The following is a 24,318-nucleotide window of genomic DNA, read 5'->3' on the forward strand; positions in this document are numbered from 1 at the left end:
GGACAGTTCTGCAGGAGGATTTCCCTGGCTTGGGTGCTGTAAGGCACCTGAACATGTATCTGGCTCAGCATCGTGGGGGAAGTCATTGGGCATAAAGTTTTGGCATGGGGGAGCTTGGCACTTGGCCCCTGGGCTGAACAGGAGCCAGCAGTGTGCCCAGGTGGCCAAGAAGGCCAATGGCATCCTGGCCTGCATCAGGAGCAGTGTGGCCAGCAGGAGCAGGGAGCTCATCCTGCCCTGTGCTCAGCACTGCTCAGGCCACACCTCGAGTCCTGTGTCCAGTTCTGGGCTCCTCAGGTTAGAAAAGATGTGGAGATGTTGGAAGGTGTCCAGAGAAGGGCAACAAAGCTGGGGAGGGGTCTGGAGCACAGTTCTGTGAGGAGAGGCTGAGGGAGCTGGGGTTTTGTCCACTCCGTTGGATTGCTCTTTGTGTCCTTACAGCTGCTTTCAGCCTTCTTTCCCTCTGCCTCGGTCTCCCTCCTTCATTTCTTTCTCTTCCCCTTTGGTAAGCAGAGGGCTTCATGGGGAGCAGCTGTCACTCACCTGGGGGCCAGCCCAGGGCTCACCCCTGGCACCAAGATTCAACTGAACCTGCTGGGTTTCCCGACCCAAACGACTCCGTGTCTCTGCGGCTAGGCTCAGCAAACGCCGGCCGTGCAGGCGCAGAACCCGGCGCCTCCGCTCCCTGCTTCCCGCTTGCGGGGCAGCCGGAGCCGCGGCGGAGCGGCTGAAGGGGCCACGGGGTGCGCTCGTAGCGGCGCTCTGGCCACGGCGGGTCCTGGCTGTGCGACTCGGCAGCTGCAGCCTCCCCGTGCGGATCCGGGGGCCGCCGGGCCAGAGCCGCCCGGCTGGCAGCAGCCCCTCTGGAGCACCGCCGGGAGCACTGGGCGTGGGGGCTGGCAGGAAGGGCGGAAGTGACGTCACGACGCAGCACTGGATAGCACCATGGTTGCTGTGGGTAGCACGGCCTCCCCTGCGGAAGGAAGGGCGGAAGTGACGTCTGAGGGCACCCCCGGCGGCGCCATGCCAGGAGCCTTTGGGCTTTCCGTGGCGGTGTTCAGCTCTCCCTGATCACTGAACTGATGTGGAGTGGCCAAAACAGTTCCTTGCCTGCACCCGAGCAAACGAGATTCCTTCTGCTGATCCACTGGTAGGGCATTACGTGGCATATGGTGCCACATCCAGCTGGTGGCCAATCACTAGTGGTGTGCCCCAAGGATCAGTGCTGGGCCCCATGCTCTTTAACATCTTTATTGATGATCTGGATGAGGGCACTGAGTCCATCGGCAGTGATTTTGCAGATGACAGCAAGCTGGGGCAGGAGTTGATCTGCTGGAGGGCAGAGAGGCTCTGCAGAGGGACCTGGACAGGCTGGGCAGATGGGCAGAGGCCAAGGGCAGGAGATTGAACACATCCAAGTGCCAGGGGCTGCACATTGGCCACAGCAACCCCAGGCAGTGCTGCAGGCTGGGGGCAGAGTGGCTGGAGAGCAGCCAGGCAGAGAGGGACCTGGGGGTGCTGGTCGATGGTAGGCTGAACATGAGCCTGCAGTGTGCCCAGGCAGCCAGGAGGGCCAAGGGCATCCTGGCCTGCATCAGGAAGAGTGTGGCCAGCAGGAGCAGGGAGCTCATCCTGCCCCTGTACACTGCACTGGTTAGGCCACACCAGTTCAGGGCCCCTCAGTTTAGGAAGGAGGTTGAGCTGCTGGAACGAGTCCAGAGAAGGGCAACAAAGCTGGGGAGGGGTCTGGAGCACAGCCCTGTGAGGAGAGGCTGAGGGAGCTGGGGCTGCTTAGCCTGAAGAGGAGGAGACTCAGGGGAGACCTTCTTGCTCTCTACAACTACCCAAAGGGAGGTTGTAGACAGGCAGAGGTTGGTCTCTTCTCCCAGGCAGCCAGCACCAGAACAAGAGGACACAGTCTCAAGCTGTGCCAGGGGAGGTTTAGGCTGGATGTGAGGAAGAAATTCTACAGAGAGTGATTGCCCATTGGAATGTGCTGCCCAGGGGGTGGTGGAGTCGCCATCATTGGAGGTGTTTAGGAGGAGACTTGTTGGGGTGCTTGGTGCCATGGGTTAGTTGTTTAGGTGGTGTTGGATTGGTTGATGGGTTGGACGTGATGATCTTGAAGGTCTCTTCCAACCTGGTTAATTCTATCCTATCCTATCCTATCCTATCCTATCCTATCCTATCCTATCCTATCCTATCCTATCCTATCCTATCCTATCCCATCCTATCCTATCCTATCCTATCCTATCCCATCCTATCCTATCCTATCCTATCCTATCCTATCCCATCCTATCCCATCCTATCCTATCCTATCCTATCCTATCCCATCCTATCCTATCCTATCCTGTCCTGTCCTGTCCTGTCCTACCCTACCCTACCCTACCCTACCCTACCCTACCCTACCCTACCCTACCCTACCCTACCCTATCTTTGACCTGGCTTTGGGCACAAGTGGAGTTTGCCCATGGTGTTTCCCCTTGCTCTGTTCTGCCTCCAGCCGGGGGCGCTGGCGCAGCCGCCCCAGGGGCAGGAGGAGCTGAGCAGAGCGGGAAGGGTCCCCCTGGGGGAGGTGTCCCCAGCCGGCAGCTTGGCAGCGCCGCAGCATTGCAGGGGGCCGGGAGCGAGGCCGGGCCTGGGCCAGAGCCCGAGAGCGAGCAGGGCAGAGCCTGGGTGCCCGGAGGGAGGCGCAGCCGAGCGAGGCCTGCCCTGGCTGCCGGCTGCTGGCGGCAGCGGCCCCGGGCCCTGCTGCCCCCCCCCCCGGGCTGCCCCTTGGAGCGGGCAGGCAGGCTGCGGGGGGCTGTGGGCTGAGGGGGCTGCTGCAGGGGAGCTGAGCTGGGGCCGGGGGTGTCCCCGGGCGCTCGTTAGCCGCGGCCCAGCCCCCTGCCGCCCCAGCCGCTGCCGGAGCCGCTCCGAGCCGGGCGGGAGCGCAGCGCAGCGCTGCCAGCCCCGCGGCAGGGGCAGGGGCAGGGGCAGGGGCAGGGGCAGGGGCAGGGGCAGGGGCAGGGGCAGGGGCAGGGACAGGGGCAGCGGCAGGGGCAGGGGCAGCGGCAGCGGCAGGGGCAGGGGCAGGGGCAGCGGCAGGGGCAGCGGCAGGGGCAGGGGCAGGGGCAGCGGCAGCGGCAGGGGCAGCGGCAGGGGCAGGGGCAGGGGCAGGGGCAGGGGCAGGGGCAGGGGCAGGGGCAGCGGCAGGGCAGGGGCAGGGGCAGGGGCAGCGGCAGGGGCAGCGGCAGGGGCAGGGGCAGGGGCAGGGACAGGGGCAGCGGCAGGGGCAGGGGCAGGGGCAGGGGCAGCGGCAGGGGCAGGGGCAGGGGCAGGGGCAGGGGCAGCGGCAGGGGCAGCGGCAGGAGCAGCGGCAGGGGCAGGGGCAGGGGCAGGGGCAGCGGCAGGGGCAGGGGCAGCGGCAGGGGCAGGGGCAGGGGCAGGGGCAGGGGCAGCGGCAGGGGCAGGGGCAGCGGCAGGGGCAGGGGCAGGGGCAGGGGCAGCGGCAGGGGCAGCGGCAGCGGCAGGGGCAGGGGCAGGGGCAGCGGCAGGGGCAGGGGCAGCGGCAGGGGCAGGGGCAGGGGCAGCGGCAGCGGCAGGGGCAGCGGCAGGGGCAGGGGCAGGGGCAGGGGCAGCGGCAGGGGCAGGGGCAGGGGCAGCGGCAGGGGCAGGGGCAGGGGCAGCGGCAGGGGCAGGGGCAGCGGCAGGGGCAGGGACAGGGGCAGGGGCAGGGGCAGGGGCAGCGGCAGCGGCAGGGGCAGCGGCAGGGGCAGGGGCAGGGGCAGCGGCAGGGGCAGCAGCAGCGGCAGGGGCAGCGGCAGGGGCAGGGGCAGCGGCAGGGGCAGCGGCAGCGGCAGGGGCAGCGGCAGGGGCAGGGGCAGCGGCAGGGGCAGCGGCAGGGGCAGGGGCAGGGGCAGCGGCAGCGGCAGGGGCAGCGGCAGGGGCAGGGGCAGGGGCAGGGTCAGGGGCAGCGGCAGGGGCAGGGGCAGGGGCAGGGGCAGGGGCAGGGGCAGCGGCAGGGGCAGGGGCAGGGGCAGGGGCAGGGGCAGGGGCAGCGGCAGGGGCAGGGGCAGCGGCAGGGGCAGGGGCAGGGGCAGGGGCAGCGGCAGGGGCAGCGGCAGGGGCAGGGGCAGGGGCAGCGGCAGCGGCAGGGGCAGCGGCAGGGGCAGGGGCAGGGGCAGGGGCAGGGGCAGGGGCAGCGGCAGGGGCAGGGGCAGGGGCAGGGGCAGGGGCAGGGGCAGCGGCAGCGGCAGGGGCAGCGGCAGGGGCAGGGGCAGGGGCAGGGGCAGGGGCAGCGGCAGGGGCAGGGGCAGGGGCAGGGGCAGGGGCAGCGGCAGGGGCAGGGGCAGGGGCAGCAGCAGCGGCAGGGGCAGCGGCAGGGGCAGCGGCAGGGGCAGGGGCAGGGGCAGGGGCAGCGGCAGGGGCAGGGGCAGGGGCAGCGGCAGGGGCAGGGGCAGCGGCAGGGGCAGGGGCAGGGGCAGGGGCAGCGGCAGGGGCAGCGGCAGGGGCAGGGGCAGGGGCAGGGGCAGCGGCAGGGGCAGCGGCAGGGGCAGGGGCAGGGGCAGCGGCAGGGGCAGGGGCAGGGGCAGGGGCAGCGGCAGGGGCAGGGGCAGGGGCAGCGGCAGGGGCAGGGGCAGCGGCAGGGGCAGGGGCAGGGGCAGCGGCAGGGGCAGGGGCAGGGGCAGGGGCAGCGGCAGGGGCAGGGGCAGGGGCAGCGGCAGGGGCAGGGGCAGCGGCAGGGGCAGGGGCAGGGGCAGCGGCAGGGGCAGGGGCAGCGGCAGGGGCAGGGGCAGGGGCAGCGGCAGGGGCAGCGGCAGGGGCAGGGGCAGCGGCAGGGGCAGGGGCAGGGCAGGGACAGGGGCAGGGGCAGGGGCAGGGGCAGCGGCAGGGGCAGGGGCAGGGGCAGCGGCAGGGGCAGGGGCAGGGGCAGGGGCAGGGGCAGGGGCAGGGGCAGGGCAGGGGCAGGGGCAGCGGCAGGGGCAGGGGCAGGGGCAGCGGCAGGGGCAGGGGCAGGGGCAGCGGCAGGGGCAGGGGCAGGGGCAGGGGCAGGGCAGGGGCAGGGGCAGCGGCAGGGGCAGGGGCAGGGGCAGGGGCAGGGGCAGCGGCAGGGGCAGGGGCAGGGGCAGCGGCAGGGGCAGGGGCAGCGGCAGGGGCAGGGGCAGGGGCAGCGGCAGGGGCAGGGGCAGCGGCAGGGGCAGGGGCAGGGGAGCCCTCGCCGGCCTTGGGCAGCGGCGGGGCCCGGGCCGGCTGCTCCCCGCCCTGCAGGAGGCTGCCCGCAGCGGGGGCGAGGAGGAGGTTCCGGGGTGGCTTTGGGGTGCCCGGGCTGCCGTCCGTCCTGCCGGGGCCGGGCCCTGCGTCTCTGCGGGGCGGCAGCCGCGGAGCCGGCCGTGCCCCCACGCCGCCCCCTGCCCCGGCACCGCGGCTCCCTCTGAAGCGCTGCTGCGAGGCTAAGCCTGGGCAGAAGCTAAAGGCCAAGAGCTGCTTTCGGTGGCGGTAAGGCAAGAGATGAGTCTCGATCTTGTGTTTGCCGAGCAGGCTTCATTCTAAAGCCTGAGCGAGGCCAAGCCCCGCGGCACGGAGCCCTTAGCCAGGCAAGGCTGCGAGCAGCTGCAGTGCAGCTCGGTGCTGAACCCGGCTGCTTCCATCCAGTGAAGTCTGGCAGCCAGGCAGCTCCAGGGTGCCAGGGAGCCTCAGCACTTCAGCACCTGGTGATACCCGGTGGCAGGGCTGTGACTGCTGTGCTCTTCCACATCCTGCTTCCCCTGCCCAGTTCCATCAGCAGAGCAGCCACCAGACACAGTGATGATTGCACAAAGTCTCCCTGCTGAAGCTATCCCCAAGGGCAAGGGCAGGGGATGGTTGGTGGCGTTGGCTGGATTTGTTGTCTTGCTTTTTGTCATCAGATCCTGCTGTCTGCAGCTGCACTGGAGAGGATTCCCAGGGATGCAGACCAGTTGATTCCTGCTGTTTCCCAGGGTGCAGGCTTCCAGCCAGGGGAGAGATCACCCAGCAGAGGCATGGGAAGGAGCTGGCCTCTTTACCAAGGGCTTATTTAGCTGCTGGCAAATCTCATCTCCAAAGAGCTGCATTGTCACTCTGAGCATGCAGGGCCTGCTCTTCCCAGGCACAAAATGTTTGGCCCTGGGCAGGGGCAGGGGGCTGCTGGCAAACATCTCTGTGTCTCTGTCCCCAGGTCAATGCAAACTGGAGGAGTCGCTGTGCCAGGGTTGCTGCTGGGGAATCTCGGGAGCTTGCCTGACACTGCTGTGAGTAAAACAGTGAGCAGGGACAAGTTACTAGCCCTGGAGTGTCTCTTTTGTTGCACTCTTGAGTTTGGTCACAGCAAGGTGGTGTTTCCCTCACCTGAGTTCAGCTCTGGAGCTGGGCTCAAAGTTTTATCCCTTTGGCATCCTTTGCCCTTGGGTTTTCCCTTGCTCCCCCCTGGGCTTTGTTGGTGGGACAGGGAAAAGCTTCAGGCTTTCCTGCCCCTTTTTACCTCTCTAGAAGGAGATTTCCTGTGAGTTTTGGATGATAGACTTAGCACCTTTAGGAACTGGCCTCGTTCTGACTCCTGTTTCACATCTCCTGAGTGCCTTCATCAGAGCCTCTGCTCCTGGCTGTGCTTCTGTTACTCTGTTCCACTCAGCCCCTCTGCTGTCCAGCTGCAGCTCTGGACAGGTCTCAGGCTTTGTGCTCTGACAGCTCCAAGGCTCCTGTCAGGGTCATTCGTTTGGATCCAGGCTTCTGTTTCTTTCCCTTATCACAAGGTTGCCTCCCATCAAAGTGTTCTGTAGCAGCTCAGGCCTGAGTCCATAGGTGACACAGTGGCAGCCCCCAGCCGCTCTTGGCTGGCTGTGTGCTTTGGCTTTGGGTTTGCTTGTTTGTCTGGAGTGCAGGGGGGGCAGAGGCTTTTCAGCTCCCAGCCTCCTGTCCCCAGGGAGCATTTTGCTCTCCATGAAACACAGTGTCTGTGCTGCAAGAGGGCAGCTTTAGCTTTCTGCCTTTGCTGTTGTTCCACTTTCTCTGCCAACACCTTGCTGAAGATGGTCTCGGGGCTGGTTTCAGGTCTTGCAGGAGGCTGGTCCAGCACAGCTGCATTCTTCCTCCTGACTCTGTTTCTCCAATGGAAGAGCAAAGGAAGCATCTTCTGGATTCAGGATGTTCTGGTAGGCATCAGAGTGAATGATTGTTGTTAATCTGATTTACAGCCCTTGGGGTTTGTATAAGGCTCTATGCTGAGAGTGTGGCTGCTTTAAATAGCTTGTTACTTCCCTCTTGGGAGTGAAGTGCAGAACCCCATCCACAACAGGCCTTGCAGTACCTGAGGAGGGCTATGTCATGTCAAAGAGTTTCCTTTGTTGCCTTTTGGCTGGAGATATTTCTGTGGGTTTGTGCCTCAGTCCCTTTCCAATCCATGCTCCACTTGCTCCCCCTGTCACAACAGCAAATTCTAGTGGGGGCAAAGGTTTCAAATGAGTTTGGTTCCATTGTGCATGAACGGTGCAGCTTCCAACAGCTGCACAGAGAGAGCTCCAGTGCTAGATGGTGACAGCAGGTAAGGGAGCTGGAGTGAGCTGAGCATGGGGGCCATGGGGGTGTTAGGTTGAGGCTGGGGCTGGGTGACCTTGTTCTAACCAAACCAGTTCCAGGGTTCCATGACTCTCTCAGGATTTTCAGTGTAAGAGGTTCTGTTCTGTTTCCAGCCAGAGGAATGCACTGCCCCTGCCTGTGCCACAGCTGCTGCCTCTGCTCCTCCAGGGAAGCCTTTGAGCCAGGAGCAGCTGCTGAGGCAGCAAGTGCTTGAGAAGGAAAAGGAGCTGCTGGAACTGCGGCAGAAGCTCTCAGAGCTGGAGCAGGCCCAAGCACAGGTGAGCAGGACAGGTGGTGACACTTTGCTGGGGGGGGCTCAGGCTCTTGGGGACAGTTCTTGGCTGTGCTGGGAGCTGCCAGCCCTCAGCTGGTGCTGCTGCCTGGGAAGCAGAGCTCTGTGAGGAGTGGAGCAATGCCAGTTCATCTGGGGAGCTTGGGCAGGATTTTGTGACCTGAAAACTAAGAATTGCACTCAAAATCGAGGCAAAAAAAGGTGAATTTGTTGGGGTTTGTTCTGAGTTTCCCTCCACAATGATCCCTGCCTCTGACTCTCCTCTTCTACCCCTTCGCCAGGCCCAAGGGAAACCTAAGCCTGAGAGAGAGAAGCCAGCCAGGGGTAAAGATGCTGCCCCCCAGGAAAGGGAAAGCAGAAAGGTGTCTGAAGTCAGCAAGCAGCAAGCAAGGCTGAAAAGACATCTTGAGGATAAGGCAGAGGGCGAAGAGAAGGAGGGGAAGAAAAGGAGGAGCTGCAGGGAAAAAGAAGCCAAAGCAGAAGCCGAGACATGCAGAGGCAGAGCAGCAGGCAGCAGAGGCAAAGGGCTGAGTGGTGCTGCTCACAGAGCCTCAGAAGAAGGCTTAGAAGTTAGTCTCCTCCTTCAGCAACTCCTCAAATTAGAGAGCTGCCTCAGATAGCCCTGAGCAGGCTGAGGGGGCAGGGGGCAGGCCAGTGGCCAGAGCCGGCGGAGATTGCCCAGAGAGCAGAGTCTGGGAGGAGCTGCAGGAGCCAAGGGCAGAAACAGAGCCCAAGGAGGCTCCCTACAGCCTCAGCACTCAGAGGTGAGGAGCTCAGCATCCTGCTCTGCTCTTCAGGCCAGGCTTTGCTTGTTCCTGGCTGCTTTCTAGGCTGGGATCTCCTGGGCCAGGAGCTGCCTTGCCATTTGCAGCTTTTGAGGTGAGGTTTCTGGGTGGCAGGAAGCCAGGGTGAGGCTGTGAGTGCCAGCAGCTCTTCCAGCCCTGTGCTCTCCAGCAGCCCTGCTCTGGTGGCATTGCCAGCAGCTGGGCTCTGCAGCCTCACTGCAGGGAGCTGGATGCAGTGTATGGGGCACCTGGTGTCATTCTCTACTCTGGGACCTTCTGAGTGCTGAATCTCTTCAGCACTGAGCCAGGAGCTGACAAGAACAGAGGCAGGGACGACAGCACTCAGTATGAGTGACAGTAATCATCCCACTTTATTGTTCCACACTTTGTTATTTAGAGTCTTATCTTATGCATAGTTAATTCTGTTCTAATTTAACACACACTGTTGGTTCCTCTCTAGAAGGTTACATCACTGTTTTCACAACTCTGTGGAATTCTTCCTACTCAGTCTAATTGCTCTCTTTCCCAGATCTCGCCTCCTGCTTATCTTGCTTGCCTCCCTTCTCAGGGGCAGCTGGACTTCAGCATACCAGGCAATCAACTCTTTCCCACAGCTCCTACTCCACCGCTCTATTATCAACAGAGAGTTCTTCAAGGCCTGAATTGCACAGGTGTTGCTGGGACCCATGTCCCCTCTTGCTCAAAACAATCCCCAGCAAGGAGCTCTCTTTCTGATTCCATGGGGTTGGTTTTCCTTCTGCTTTCAAGTGAATGGAGCTAACTCCCCTGGGTGTCTGGTCACCAGTGGTGTTCCCCAAGGCTCAGTGCTGGGGCCAGCTCTCCTGAACACTTGATCAGTGCCCTGGGTGAGGGCATTGAGGCTCCCTCAGTCAGTTTGCAGACAGGCCCAAGCTGGGCAGGAGTGTTCATCTGCTTGTGAATGTACAGAGGCACCTGGCCAGGCTGGATCAAAGCTCAAGCCAATGGCATGAGGTTCATCAAGGCCAAGTGGCAGGTCCAGTACCTGGGTCACAGCAACCCCCTGCAACACTGCAGGCTGGGGGAAGAGTGGCTGGAAAGATGCCCAGCAAAGACCTAGGGTGCTGGGCAACAGAGGCTGCAGATGAGCCAGCCTGTGGCCAGGTGGCTGAGCAGGCCAACAGCATCCTGGCCTGGGTCAGCCATGGTGTGGCCAACAGGAGCAGAGCAGTGTAGCCTGCACTGGGTACTGGATGCACAGCCTGAGTACTGCATTGACTTTTGGCCCCCTCACTGCAGGGAGCACACTGAGGTGCTGGGGTGGCTCCAGGAGGGACTACAAAGCTGGTGAAGGGTCTAGAGCAAAAGTCTTGTGAGGAGCAGCTGAGGGAACTGGGGATGTTTAGCCTGGAGGAGGCTGAGGGTGGATCTTCTGTCTCTCTTCAGCTCCCTGACAGGAGGCTGGAGCCAGGCAGGGCTTGGTCTCTGCTCCCAAGGAACAAGTGATAGGCCAGGAGGAAATGCCCTCAGTTGTGCCAGGGAAGGTTTGGGCTGAGACATGAGGAACAATTTCTTGCCCTTGAGGGTTGTCAAGGCCTGGTGCAGGCTGCCCAGGACAGTGGTGGAGTCCCCATCCCTGGGGGGTTGGTGTGGTGCTGAGGGCCATGGTTTGGGGGTGCCCTGGCAATGGGAGCATGGTTGGAGTGGAGCTGAAAGATCTTTTCCAGCCAGAAAGGTTCTCTGATTCTGCTGCCTGTGGCTACTTTGCTCCTTGCTTGCAGAAGGCAGCTGCAGAGCAGTGGCCTGCAGCAGGCCTGTGGTGCCCAGGTCTCTGCAGCAGTCCTGCTGTGTCTCTCTCTTGCAGCCCATTCTCTGCTGAGCCCTGGCTGGGAGCTCTGGGGGCCGGGGACGCCATGCAGATGGCTGGGGAGCTGCTGCCGCTGCGGCCCGAGGACCACTGCAGCTCCCTGAGCCTGCACTGTGACTCAGGTCAGTGCTGGACACTGCCTGCCTGCACTCTGTGTCCCTGGCTGCCCACTGCAGAGGCTGACCTTTGGTTTCCAGCCAGTGCTGGGCCTGAGGGCTGACAGGAGGAGGGCAGGGCTCTGTCAGACGCTGTGGTGCCCAGGGCCTCTGGCACTCCTCTGTCCCCTGCTCTGCTTCTCCCTTGCCTTGCCTCAGAGCCTTTTGCTGCACTGTCCTCTACTGTAGTGGTTGGAGCCTTAACTGAGAGTTAAAAGCTCAAATGGGGAAAAGGCTGAGAATCTCTTCCCCACTCCCCCCCCCCCCCTCCAAACAGGGAGAGGGAACAAAAAAGGGTAAGGAGCAAATCCACTGAGCAACAATCTGGAGTCAGCTTGGAAGTAGAGAGGCAAAGAATTTTCCTTTAAACTATATATATATATGGCAATAACAGGAAAAGTTCACAAGGGCAAGGAGCAAGAGTGGATGGGAGGGGGACAGAAAAGAATAATACAGAACCAGTCTCTCTCTGAGGAGGGGCAGAGGCAGCAGGGAGAAGGATCAGGTCCGGCCACGTGGCTGAGGAGCAGGAGGGCAGCTGCAGTAGCTCTCATCCAGCAGAGGCAGGAGCCAAAAAGGAGCTCCAACAGCTATGATGTCCTGCTTTTTCTACCCTAGCTGGGCAGGGAGGGGGGAGTGGAACAGCCTCAGCTTTCCCAGGGGAAACGCCCTGCAGGGAGGGTAAAGTACCCGCAAGCCTCCCCCCTGCTTGCTTCTTTTGTTTGCAGAAAGAGGCCTTAACCCACCACAGCTGCCCAGCTCCATCCCACACCTCACAGCTCCAGGACTCTTCAGGCTCTTGGGCTTGGGCAGGAAGTGCTGGCTGCCTCCTTGGAGAGGTGTCAAACTCCTCCTGGGGCAGGAGAAGCCAAGAGCAGGCCCCAGGAGAAGTGTCAGCCTCAGCAGGCCCTTGAGGAGGAAGTGGGGAGCCAAGGTGACCTCCAAATGCTGATCACCCATGCTCAAGGCAGACTCATTCACACTGCAGGTTTGATGGGCTTGTGAAGCAGCACAAGAGCTACTTCAGTGCCTTGGAGGTTTCATAGTTTCATAGTTTCATAGTTTCATTCAGGGTTGGAAGGGACCACAAGGATCATCTAGTTCCAACCCCCTGCCATGGGCAGGGACACCCCACACTAGATCAGGCTGGACAGAGCCTCATCCAGCCTGCTCTTAAACACCCCCAGGGACGGGGCCTCGACCACCTCCCTGGACAACCCATTCCAGGGTTTCACCACTCTCATGGGGAAGAATCCACGCCGACTATGATCCACCCATCCCAGTACAGACTCTTGAACGTGGGGGGGGTTAAGAGACAAAACTACCCACAAAGCAAATCAAACATGGAGGTGCTTGCTGCTGCTCTGTTGAGGTCTGCTGGAGTTCCTGGGAACTGTCACAAGTATCCATTAGAAAAGATTTTTAAATGCATCAATGGAAAAGACAATTCTGAATGAATTCTCCTGACATTCTCATGGCTGTCCTGGTGAGTCTGCTCCTGGGTTTCAGTCTGCAGAACACCCCAGGGGAATGAACAAACCACAGCAGTTTTGACAAGTACCCTTCCATGTGTAGCCCTAGCAATTCTTGAGTGCCTGAAGGGAGAAACTTCAGTTGTGTTTTATTGAAAGCTTTGCTACTCTTCAGAAATCCTTTCAATGCCTCTGCAGCTCCCTGAAGGGAGGTTGTAGCCAGGTGGGGGTTGGGCTCTTCTCCCAGGCAACCGGCCCCAGAACAAGGGGACACAGTCTCAAGCTGCAGCAGGGGAGGTTTAGGCTGGAGGTGAGGAGAAAGTTCTTCACCAAGAGAGTCATTCCTCATTGGGATGTGCTGCCCAGGGAGGTGGTGGAGTCCCCGTCCCTGGAGGTGTGCAAGCGGAGATTGGACGTGGCCCTGGGAGACATGCTCTAGTCACGGGTCTGTGCTGGCAGGCTGGACTCCATGATCCTCGAGGTCTCTTCCAACCTGGGCGAGACTGTGAGCCTGTGAGACTGTATTCATAGATCTAGGGGTGAGTGGCTGCCAGAGCAGCAGCACCCAGGGCAGTCTGCACAGGAATGCATCCAGGATGCAGGGCTTGGGCAGGCTCCAGAGCAGGAGACTCCACAACCTCTCTGGGCAGCCTGCTCCAGGGCTCCAGCAGCCTCACACCAAAGAAGTTTCTCCTCCTGTTGAGCTGAAACCTTCCCTGTCCCAGTTTGTCTCCACTGTTCCTTGGCTGATTGCTGTGCACCACCCACAAGAGCTTGGCCCCCTCCCCTTGCCCCCCAGCCCTCAGCTGTCAATAGACATTGATCAGATCCCTCTCAGCCTTCTCTTCTCCAGACTAACCAGCCCCAGGGCTCTCAGCCTCTCTTCCCAGGGGAGATGCTCAAGTCCCCTAAGCATCCTCCTGGCTCTCCCTTGGACTGTCCCCAGCAGCTCTCTGTCTCCCTCGAGCTGGGGAGCCCAGAACTGGACCCAGGATTGCAGCTGTGGTCTCAGCAGGGCAGAGCAGAGCAGAGGGGGAGCAGAACCTCCCCAGCCCTGCTGGCCACACTTTCCTTGCTGCACCCCAGGACCCCATTGGCTCTCTTGGCCACCAGGGCACATTGCTGTCCCATGCAGAACTTGTGCACTAAGACTCCACGGAGCTGCTCTCCAGCAGGGCAGCTCCTAACCTGTCCTGGTGCCTGCTGTTACTCCTCCCCAGATGCAGGACCCTGCCCTTGTCCTTGTTGAACTCCAGGAGGGTTGCCTGCAGCCAGCCCTCAGCTCTTCCAGAGCCCACTGGATGACAGCACAGCCTGAGGGGTGTCAGCCACCCCCAGCCCCTAGTTCTGACTGCAGCAACTCCTAAGAGTTCCAAATGATTTGTGAAACCCAGGTGGTTAACCCCTGAGCAATAAATGATTTGGCATTCTGAAGGGCTCACAAGAACCTTGACTTGGTTTTCCCTTTCCCTGAGGACTCTGAGTTGGATCTTGCCCTGTCTGCAAGCACAGGTAGCATGAAGGCTGATGTGAGAAACTCACCTTGTGTGGCTGGCAGTTGGAGAGGTTCTCAAAGGGCTTGGTGCAAGGCACAAGGTGAAATGGTTTGGAACAGGGGAGCAAAAGGAGTTAAGAGAATATTTCATTGCCTGAGCTCCTCACAGGAAGCAGGAGCAGCACCCAGGCTCCCACAGGCAGCACATCCTTGAAGAGGTTGAAACAGGACCTGGGAGTGCTGGTGGGCAACAAGCTCTGCATGGGACAGCAGTGTGCCCTGGGGGCCAAGAAGGCCAAGGGGGTCCTGGGGGGCATTCAGAGGAGTGTGGCCAGCAGAGCCAGGGAGGTTCTCCTCCCCCTCTGCTCTGCCCTGCTGAGACCTCCCCTGGAATATTGCATCCAGCTCTGGGCTCCCCAGTTCAGGAGGGACAGGGATCTGCTGGAGAGAGTCCAAGGGAGGCTCCAAGGATGCCGAAGGGACTGCAGCACTGCCTGGGGAGGAGAGGCTGAGAGCCCTGGGGCTGTTCAGTCTGGAGAGGAGAAGGCTGAGGGGGATCTGATCAATGCCTCTCAATAGCTGAGGGCTGGGGGTCAGGAGGGAGGGGACAGGGACAGGGACAGCTTCTGCTCACTGTGCCCTGGGATAGGCCAAGGGGCAGTGGATGGAAACTGCAGCACAGGAGGCTCCACCTCAACAGGAGGAAGAACTTCTTGACTGTGAGGGTCCCAGAGGCCTGGAGCAGGCTGCCCAGAGAGGTTGTGGAGTCTCCTTCCCTGGAGCCTTTCCAGCCCGGTCTGGATGTGTTCCTGGGTGACCTGAGCTGGATTCTCTGCTCCTGCTCTAGCTGGGGCTGGAAGATTCCTGCACAAGGCAGAAGCTATTGAAGAGGAGGATGCTGAGAGGACAGCTTCTTTCTCTCTAGAGCTAGCTGAAAGGAGGCCTCTTCTCCCCAGGAACTGATGACAGGACAAGAGGTCATGGGCTCAAGCTGTGCTAGGGAAGGCTTAGCTTGGATACTAGGAAGAATTTCTTACAGCTAGAGTGGTCAGGCAGTGGAAGAGGCTGCCCAGGGAGGTGGTGGAGTCCCCACGCCTGGAGGGGCTCAGGAAATGTGTGGCCATGGCTCTTGGGCACATGCTCTGTTGGTTATGGTTGGACTGCAGGATCTCAGAAGTCTTTTCCAGCCTTAATGGCTATATGAAAAGGGAGGCAGAGTGGTCTCAGTTCATGCCACAGCTGCAGACAAACACCAAGGTGAGGGAGTGGAGCTTGGGGAAGAAAGAAGAGAGCCCTTTGGTTCCACCTTCCCCCTGTGAAGCTGAGTGGGGCTGCCTGATCCACAGAGGCTAAGAACAAGAGCCCCAGAGCCCCTGCGATGATGGCAGAGAGGGGGGAGGCAGACTGGAGCCCGTCCCGGGAGGAAGGGCCTGGCCCAGGAGCCCCCCGAGGGAGCCCCAGCCCCAGGGTCCCCAAAGGGGAGGCAAGAAGTAGCCAGAAGAGGTCTGAAGAGCCAAAAAACCAAACGTTTAGTGATCACCACAAACGGGGGGGGGGGAACCGCGGCGCAGAGGGGAGGGGAGAGGGATGGGAACCGCGAAGTGGGGTAGGGGGAACCAGCCGCAAAAAGGGCTGGGGCGGGAGAGGGGAACGCGGCGCCGCGGAGGGGACGGGGACCGGGACCGGGCCGGAGGAAAGCAGAGATGCGGACGGGGAGGGGGAGCGGGACCGGGGGGCAGAGGCGCCGCGGACGGGACCGGGACGGGGAGCGGGGGAAAGCGGCGCCGCGGACAGGACCGGGTGTAAAAGTGCGGAAGCGGGAACGGACACAAAGCAAGGGACGAAGAAGAGCTCCCACACCAAGGGAGAAGGTGGAAGCAGTGCTGGGAGCTTGGGCTGGGCTCCTGGCTGCTGAAGTCTTCACCGTAAGAGCTTCACTGGCTGGGGGCTGGAAGCAGGGAGGCTGCTGCCAAGCGCTGGGAGCACTTTGGGGCTCCTCTTCCTGCACTGCCTGCGCAGAGGGCCTGAAGGATGCTCTGGGGCTGCAGAGAGGAGAGGGGCATGAGGACAGCACTGGGGCACAAGCAGCAAATGCAGCTCCCCTCCTGAGGCACATCCAGGCCCTGGCAGCTCCCTGTTGTCTTGCACTCCCCCCAGCTGGGGCTGCAGCCATCCCCCCCAGCACCAACCATCCCCATGCCAGGGCTTTGCCTTGCAGCTGGCACGGGGCTGGCACAGCAGCAGGCTGCAGCCATCCCCCCCAGCACCAACCATCCCCATGCCAGGGCTTTGCCTTGCAGCTGGCACGGGGCTGGCACAGCAGCAGGCTGCAGCCATCCCCCCCAGCACCAACCATCCCCATGCCAGGGCTTTGCCTTGCAGCTGGCACGGGGCTGGCACAGCAGCAGGCACGGGGCTGGCACAGCAGCTGGCACGGGGCTGGCACAGCAGCTGGCACGGGGCTGGCACAGCAGCAGGCACTCCCTCCCTCCCCCAGGCCCCGCCCCCCGCAGCCGTCCCCATCCCTATCCCTCGTCGCTGCCGGGGCCCCAGCGCCACTCACCGCCGCCTGCGCCACAGGGCTTCAAAAGCTGCCCCCTGCGCTCATTGGCCGGTGCCCGAACACAGCCTCCCATTGGCTCTCGAACGCCGACAGCCCCGCCCCCTCCCGCCCGCGCAGAGCACCATGGGAGCCGTAGGCCGCCGGGGCCCGGCCGCCATCTTTGCTCTCAGCCCCAGCCCTGCCCTGGCAGCTTCTCCTCCCAGCTCCCTGCCGGCAGCTCCGGCCCCGACCAGCCCCCGCGGCCAGCCCAGCGCCGCCTGCCCCTCAGCAGCGCTGAGAAGCCAGCACCGGGCACCCACCAGGGCCCGCACGGGGCACCCCCAGGGCTGCCCACGCATCCCCCAGGGCTCTGCGCTCTCAGCCGGGGCTGGAGGCACTCTGGGGCTGCTCCTGCTGCGCTGCTGCTCAGAGGGCCTGAAGGATGCTCTGGGGCTGCAGAGAGAGGAGAGAAGGGCAGCAGGCAGCTCTGGGGCACACCCAGGCCCTGGCAGCTCCCTGCTCTCCTGCCCTCCCCCCAGCTGGGGCTGCAGCCACCCCCAGCACCAACCATCCCCAGGGCAGGGCTCTGCTCCAGCTGGCACAGGGCTGGCACAGCAGCAGGCTGCAGCCTGCCCCAGCACCAACCATCCCCATGGCAGGGCTCTGCTCCAGCTGGCACAGGGCTGGCACAGCAGCAGGCTGCAGCCTGCCCCGGGGCAGGGCTCACTCCTGGCAGAGTGGCTCCCAGGGCAGCCTCACCTGGGGGGCAGAGGCCTTGGCAGCTCGGTGCCTGCTGTGCAGCTGGGGGATGCGGCTCCGCTGCCCACCCCCGGGGGGGCAAAGGGCTCTGAGGAGGGCAAAGAGGCCATTGGCACCCAGCCAGGCTCGGGGCAGAGGCCTCCCTGCAGCCCAGAGGCCACAGGCAAGGTGCAGCTGCAGCCATGGGGCTGGCCCCACAGTGGGGAGCACAGGCAGCTGCTGGCAGCTCTCTCACCTCTCAGCTGCCTTCTGCTTCAGGGCAGAGGCTCTGCAGCCCACAGGCAGCCTGGGCACAGAGGGTGTCCGTGGGGCACAGGCCAGCGTGCAGGGCCTGCAGCCAGGGCAGGGATGGTTAGTGCCAGGGGGGATCCTGACTGCCCCTGGCACGGGGCTGGGCCCTGCCCTGTCCCCATGTCCAGCTCTCCTCACTCTGAGCTATTTGCAGAGCCCCAGAAGCAAGGAGGTCTCCCTGGGGGTGTCCTGCACCAGCAGGGCCAGGTGGGGCTCAGCCTCTGCACAGCCACAGGGCTCCAGAAGAGCCAGAGCCTCTTTGCTGCACCAGCCAAAAGCCACCCCCAAATCCCCAAATCCCCCAAGGGCACAGCCCTGACCCCCAGTGCCAGGAGAGCAGATGCCCAACCTGCTGCCAGCCAGCACTCCTGAAGCAATCTGGAGGATGCTCCAGGGCCAAAGGGAGGAGCAGGAGCAGGAAAAGCTTCCCTTGGAATGCTCTCTGCCCTGTGCAGCCGTGCCCAGGTGAGCTCAGCCTGTGCCTGCTGGCCAAGTGCCTCCTGCCCACCCTCTGCCCTCCACAGAGCTGCAGCCATCCACACAGGGGTCACCCAGCCATGGAGGGCAGGATCCCCAAAGCCACAGGGAAGGCCCCAGGGCAGCACTCACTTGGGCACCGAGAGGGCATCCTGCTTGTGCTGCCAGCCTGGGGGCTCCAGGCCCCTGCAGCCCAAGGGCTCAGGGCTGCTGCCTGAGGCTGGCAGCCTGCAGACCTGGTAGGTGACATTGAGGTCATGGCTCCTGGCAGCAGCTGCAGCCCTGGGGCAGAGAGAGACAGAGCCAAGGAGCAGTGAGGGGCTGAACCTCAGCCACTGGCACCCAAGAGAGGCTCAGCACCACCAGCAGCACCTCTGAGCCCCCTCCTCAGCTGGGGCACAGCCTGGGGGGAGCTCTGGGCCAGGCAAGCTTTGAGGCTGAGGGATCCCCAGGCTGGGACTGCAGAAGCTGGGCTGGGAGGTCACCTGTGGGCTGCAGGGCACCCAACAGCAGCCCCAGAGCTGTGCTGGGCCTCAGGCACACAGCACAGGCAGCCTCCCTCGGGAGACCTTCCCCAAGAGCTTCCTTCTGCCAGGAGATTGGGGCAGAGACAGCAGCAGGTGGTGCCAGGGCAGCCCTGCCAGGGCAGCACCTCGGGGAGCAGAGGCAGCAGCAGAGCCCTGGGGGAGGCAGCTCCAGGCCTGGCAAGAGGCACTGAAGGCTCTCAGCTGCTGTGCCTGGAAACCTTCCCTGCTGACCCTTCCAGGGGAGCTTCTCCCCTGGGACTGGCTCTCTAGGAGCCAAATCCCACCTCAGAGGGCAGGCACTGCTCTGTAAGCCAAGGCCTGGGCCCTCCCCCACCTCCAGCACCCTCAGGGGGCTGCACACCACAGGAAGGTTGAAACTCTCTGAGCAGCCAGGAGCAAGTGGCACAGGGAGGGGGCACAAGGACACTCACCCCTCTGGCTGGCTGGCAGTCAAGCCCTGCAGGAGGAGGGCTGCTTCCTTTGCTTCCTGCTGCACATCTGCCTGCTGGCTGGCTGGGGCAGACCTTTCCTCTGCAGCCTGCAGCAAGCCCCCAGAGCAGCATCAGGCCAGAGCTGAGCTGAGCCTGGGCCCCCAGCTGCCCCTTCCCTGCCAGGCTCAGAGCTTTCTCCAGCACTCCACAGCCCAGCACCTGCTGAGCCCAGACCTCCCAGAGCAGCTCAGCTCCCAGCTTGCCCAGTGCAGCCCAGCAAGGTACCTGAGCTGCCTGCTGGGTCCCACTCACCAGGCCAAGCCCTCCTCTCACCTCCTCCAAGGCCAGCTGCGAGGGAGCAGGACACCCAGCTGCCAGCTGCTGCTGCTGCTCTCCAGCCCTCTCCCCACCAGTCAGGTCCAGGCACACCTTGGGCACAGCCTCCTCCAACCTGCAGGAGTCACAGCAGCAGCCCCTGAGCCAGGGAAGAGCCTCTGGGGAAGCCATCCCTGGGCCTACCAAGGTTTGGGAGGGAGCCCAAGGAAGCTTTGGCCTTTGTCCCCCAGCTCTGGGGGCTGCCAGGCTCCTCACTCCAGCTGGGCAGTGGAGAGGCTGTGGCACAGCAGCAGAGCAGCTCAGCTGCGTCCTGGCAGCCACTTGGGCTGCAGCCAGCAGCCAAACTCTGCAAGCTCCTGGCCATGGGGGACCCCAAGGTGCCAGCCCAGGCTCCATCCCTCCTGCCCAGCAGCCTCACCTGGGCAGCTCCAAGGGGCTGGAGCCGAGGGCAGGCAGCAGCACTGGCGCCTGGCTCTGTGCCCCCCGGGCAGCATCCTCCTAGGCACGGAGCTTGGCCTGCAGCTCTGCCACCTGTGAGCAAGGGGCAGCCCTGGCTCAGAGCATGCCCTGAGCCCCAGCAGCTCAGCAGGCTGGGTGCCAGGCAAAGCAGAGCCGCAGACAGAGCCCAGCCCTGCCCCCGGCAGCTCACCTCCGCTCTCAGCTGCGCACACAGCACAACGTACGGACAGACGTGGGAGTCCGGGCTGAGCAGGTTGCTCTTGAGCTGCAGGGAGGGAGGAGCGGAGCTGAGAGCAGCCCCGGGACAGCTCCTTCCCCTCTGCTGAGGCGGCAGCGGGGCAGCTGCTCAGCCTGCCCTGGGCTGGTGGGGCCCGGGCGGCTGCAGCCGACTCTGAGAGGGGCTCCAGAGGCAGCCCGGCTGCAGCAGGGAGGCGGCAGGGAGGCAGCAGCCTGCCCCAGGCTCCTTCCCGGGCAGCCCCAGCAGCTGCCGGCCGCGGGGCGAGGTGCTCACCGAGACCTGGATCTCCTTGGCCCTGCTGGCACACCTGAGGGTGTTGAGGGTGTCCTGGCAGCAGAGCGGCGAGGGGCTGAGGGCAGCCAGCATCAGGGTGCGGCCGATGGAGCCCTTCAGCAGCCGCCTCAGCTTGCTGTCCCGCTACGGGACGTGGCTCTGCTTGCCCTGCCCGGCACAGCGAGGCTCCGCCAGGGGCTGGCCCTCGGCTCCCAGCCCTGGCCACGCTCAGCCCACGGCAGCTCTGCCCTGGGGACGGCGCTCAGGGCCCCTCGGCGGCAGCCTTCCCTCGGCCCCAGCCAGCGCCTGGCTGACGCTGAGCAGGGCCAGCAGCGAGCGGTTGATGCTGGCTCCCTCCCGCAGCCGCTCGCCCCTGCTCTTGGCCACCGCGGCTCGCTCCGAGCCGGCCAGGTCGCCCAAGCTCATCTCGGCCACCGGCAGAGCCCCAGCGAGGCCCCCGGCGCGGTCCTGCTGCTTCACCTGTACCTGGCAGGGCACAGGCAGGGCAGGCTGCAGCTCCGCAGGGCGCTCGGGCTCGCCGCTCGCAGCCGCGGCAGCAGCCCTGGCACGCCGGCCCTGGCACAGCATCGCCGCCTGCCCCCCTCCGGGCAGCGGTGCCAGGGGCTGCCCCAAGCACCACCCCTCACCTGCAGCACGGCGTGGGAGCGGGAGGAGGAGGCGTTGGCATCGGTGGGATGCTGCGTGCGGTTCCTGCTGCCCCCGAGCAGCATCTGCAGGAGCTGCTCTGCCGAGCTGGGCTGGCGGGGAGCAGGCAGAGGGCAGGGATCGGCGCAGCCCCGGCACGGGCACCGAGCGGCCACAGGCACACAGGCTGAGGCCTCCTGCGGCTCTGCAGGGCTCCTCTGGCCTCGGGCTCAGCGCTGCTGCCAGCCAGCACCCAGCCGGCTGGCACTCCCGGGTCCCCACAGCCCCTGCCTCGGGTCCCCACAGCCCTCCCCTCCCCCCTCCAGGTCCCCCAGTGCCCGCTGGCACCCCTGGGGCAGGCGCAGCGCTGCCCACACCTTGTGCCTGCTTCCACCCCCACCTGCTGGATGGAGAGACCCTGAACCACAGCTCCTCTCTCAGGATCCTCTCGGATGGGCAGAGGGCCCTTGGGCTCCAGCAGGTCACGGATCTGCTCGTTGTAGACCTGCAGCAGGCAGCTCCAGCTCAGGCTGAGGCTTGGGGCCCCAAAGGGCAGCAGGCAGAGCAGCTCTGGACCCCAGGGCCTGCTGCCCACCCAACAGCACCTCTGGCACCTGGACCCAGCAGGAGCAGCTGAAGGTGCCCTAAGGCAGGGGACAGCTCAGGAGGCTTCACCAGTCAGGCACTGAGCCATTGCTCCTCCAAAGCCCTTGCAGCCAGGAAGCCCTCATTGCCCTGTGCCCTGTGGCCCCCAGCTCCAGAGGGAGCAGACCAGCAGCACCAGCTCAGCAGCCTGGGTAGGGGCAGCCTGCTTCCAGTCTGGGGCTGTCCTGGCCACTGGGCACAGCTGGCAGCACAGGGGTAGCCCTGGCACTACAAGCCCAGACCTTGGAGATGGTGGCCTGGCAGCAGGAGGGGCACAGCTGGGCACAGCCTACCTCCAGGTAGGAGACCAGGACCTGGTAGCTTTTCTGCTCCTTCCTAGCCTCCAGCCTCCTGTACAGCTCCTCCATGGTGAGGTAGATGATGCCAGGGCTCTTCTCTGAGCCCAGCATGGGGTAGGTTTTCCCTGCTCCTGTTGCTCCGTAGGCAAACGCTGGGAGGAGAAAGGGAGGAGCCCTGAGAGCAGCCTTCCTCAACAGCAGCACTGGGGGGATGCTGCCAGCTCTGCCTCAGCTGGAAATGCCCCTGGGGACACAGCCCCAAACCCAGCTCCTGCTATGGGGCACTGCTGCCTCCCACTCACATCCTGTCCAGCAGGACCCCCAGGGCCCTCTGCACCAGCCTGCTCCCCAGCCTGCACAGGGCTCCCAGCTGATGCCAGCCCACAGGCAGGACTCCACACTCATCTGGGCTTGTCTCTGCTCTCTTCTTGCTGGCCTGGGCCCTGCCTGCCCCCACAGCCCTCAGGTGACATCTCCAGGTCAGCACTGGCCCTGTCAGGTTGCTCTGGGAGGGGATTGTGACAGATGCAGGTGGGGCTCACAGAATAAGCTCTCTTCACTTCTTCTGGCATTTTGAGGCCCTGGAACTGTCTTGCTAGAGGTCTACACATGTCACCCAGGGGAAAATGTGCCTTCCTCTGCTTATGCAGCAGAGCAGCTGCTTTGACACCATTCTGTCACTAGGCCAGTCTATAGCTGGATCTCGGGTTTAAGCCCCACTGCACCTAAAAGAAGGAGTTTGCTCAGATGTGGCTGTTACAGTGTGCTCCAAACCCTCCTTCCCCCATCTCCACCAGTGGAGGTCTGAATGGGGAAAGGCAAAGGCAGGAAATTGCCTTCCCCTGGGACAGGTCAAGGCTGCTGGAGGGGGAAGTGCGCTTGGGGTTGGCACTATGATTAGCAGGGTGCTTGGCACCCAGTGTGCCTTGGCCTGGGACACATTGTCTCTGAACAGCTTAAGCAGGGTGAGCAGCAAGCTGTGGGGGCTCTCTTGCTCTTGCCTTCCTCTTGCTCACTCCCATGTTCTGCTTTCCTCTTGGCCTCGCTGCCTTGGCGGCAGCACTGCAGACACCAGCCCTGGGTCCTGGCTTCTCCCTGGCCCTGCCTGCCCTGGGGCCCTGCTCCCTGGCTGCCTGCCGGCAAGCTGCGGCTGCCTCGCACCCTTCCGACAGGGCTGCCGCAGGAGTTTGGCCTCGTGGCAGCCGTGCCTGAGGACACTTTGGTTCTGGCAGGGCCTTTCCCTTTGGGCTGTGCCACACGATCCGCAAATCAGATTACAAAGCGGCAGCTCTGGAGCCTGCTGCCGGCCAGAGACCTAGGGAGCATCTCCCAGTTCCTGCTCCATCCCCGGGAGCACAACCGGCGCTCTCCTTGGCTCTCCCTGAGCTCCTGCCTGGCCTCTGGTTTGATCAGTGGGGTGAAGCTGTTTCGTGGTTTAGCCTTTGCCATTTTCTGAATGCTCTACACTGCACTCAAGCTGCCCAGGAGCACCCTGGGGGAATTTGCAAGCAAACAGAACCTGTCCACAATCTGATAAGTGTAACACCTAATCTTGGGGGGGGGAATAAAGAGAAGTCTCTTGTTGTAATTCCTGCCTGGTTAGCTTAACCCAAATCAAATCAGTGCCTTAAAAGCCAGCAGACAGAAGCAAACTTCTGGGAGTGGTTCCTGCTTTTGTTTAGGCACATGCAAGTCATTTGTCTGCAACAAAACCCCAACTCCTCTGCAGAGCAGGGAACAGCAGAGTGCAAACAAAACCCCACTGCTGAGTCAGAAATGAATTCAACTGCAGATCTAGGCAGAGGGACACAGCCTGGCAAGGGCAGAGGGTGCTGTGGATTGTGCTTCCTTAACAGACCCATGGTGGCATTTTTATCACCCAGAAGCTGGATTTCCCTGCTGGTTTTCCAGCTGCTGCCTTGAATGGACTTCAGGAGGTGTTCAGGAACACACCTGGATTCTCCTCCTAGCTTTGATACTGCCCTGGAGAACAGCTTGTGCTTACTTTGAAGGAGAGCTGTACCTGGGAATGCAAGTCTGGCAGGATCTTTGACAGCCAAAGGCTTGTTCCCCTCCAGTCAGATGTAAACTCTGAGCATCAAATGTGACAATGATCTTTGCTCCTTCTTCCCTGTGGTTGAAATTCCCCCCCAACATTACCTTTGCCAGCCCAGCCCAGCTGGAAGCAAAGGAAAGCTGTATGTATAGGCAAAGGGAAATCTGCAATGGGGTGCAAGGAATATGTACAAACTCTCCAGGAGTTACAGTGTTGAGATCTATTCACAACTGCAAACCAGCACAAGAACCCCACTGGTCAAGGAGCAGGGGAAGCTACTAGCTGGGGTCTGCAGCAGCCCTCCTCAGCCAGGGAGGGATCCCCTGGGCCCCCGGGAATGGAGGGGAAGAGAGGAGGAGGGGAGGAGAGGAGCTGCTGCGAGGCCACCTTCAGATCCCTCCTGGTGCCACTGCCCTCAGCACCTGCCAGGGCCAGGGGCTGGAGCAGGACAGGGCCAGGCCCCCCCCGGCTGCGCCGCGGTGCCAGCACACAATGGGCATCGCCGAGCCCGACGGCCACGCCCTGACAAGTCCCGCCCCCCCTTGGCACTGCAACCAATCAGCAGCGCCGCTCCGCCTCAGCCTGTTGCCTGGACACCGAGCGCGAGGGACACGAGGAGGAGGAGGAGGAGGAGAAGGAGGAGGAGGAGGAGGAGGAGGAGGAGGAGGAAGGAGTTCAGTGGCCAGGGACAGCTGAGTCGAGGCCAGCGAGCGTGGCGCC

General features: G+C 63.1%; 1 long non-coding RNA gene across 4 annotated transcripts; it reads left to right on the forward strand.

The window, feature by feature from the left end:
• Positions 1-1,017: 1,017 nt before the first annotated feature.
• On the forward strand, positions 1,018-12,591 carry LOC137458848 (uncharacterized). 4 transcript variants are annotated; one of them, XR_010991973.1, is made up of 6 exons: positions 1,018-1,150; positions 6,179-6,251; positions 7,051-7,151; positions 7,689-7,853; positions 10,496-10,620; positions 11,382-12,591. It is a non-coding gene; the product is annotated as an uncharacterized lncRNA (long non-coding RNA). The 4 variants fall into 4 exon arrangements; XR_010991972.1 differs by lacking the exon at positions 10,496-10,620; XR_010991970.1 differs by lacking the exons at positions 10,496-10,620; positions 11,382-12,591 and adding an exon at positions 8,149-10,404.
• The last annotated feature ends 11,727 nt before the right edge of the window (positions 12,592-24,318 follow it).

Source organism: Melanerpes formicivorus, unplaced genomic scaffold (assembly GCF_026170545.1).
Source record: "Melanerpes formicivorus ecotype bairdi unplaced genomic scaffold, bMelFor1.0.p_v2 SCAF_289, whole genome shotgun sequence".
Classification (NCBI taxonomy): domain Eukaryota; kingdom Metazoa; phylum Chordata; class Aves; order Piciformes; family Picidae; genus Melanerpes; species Melanerpes formicivorus.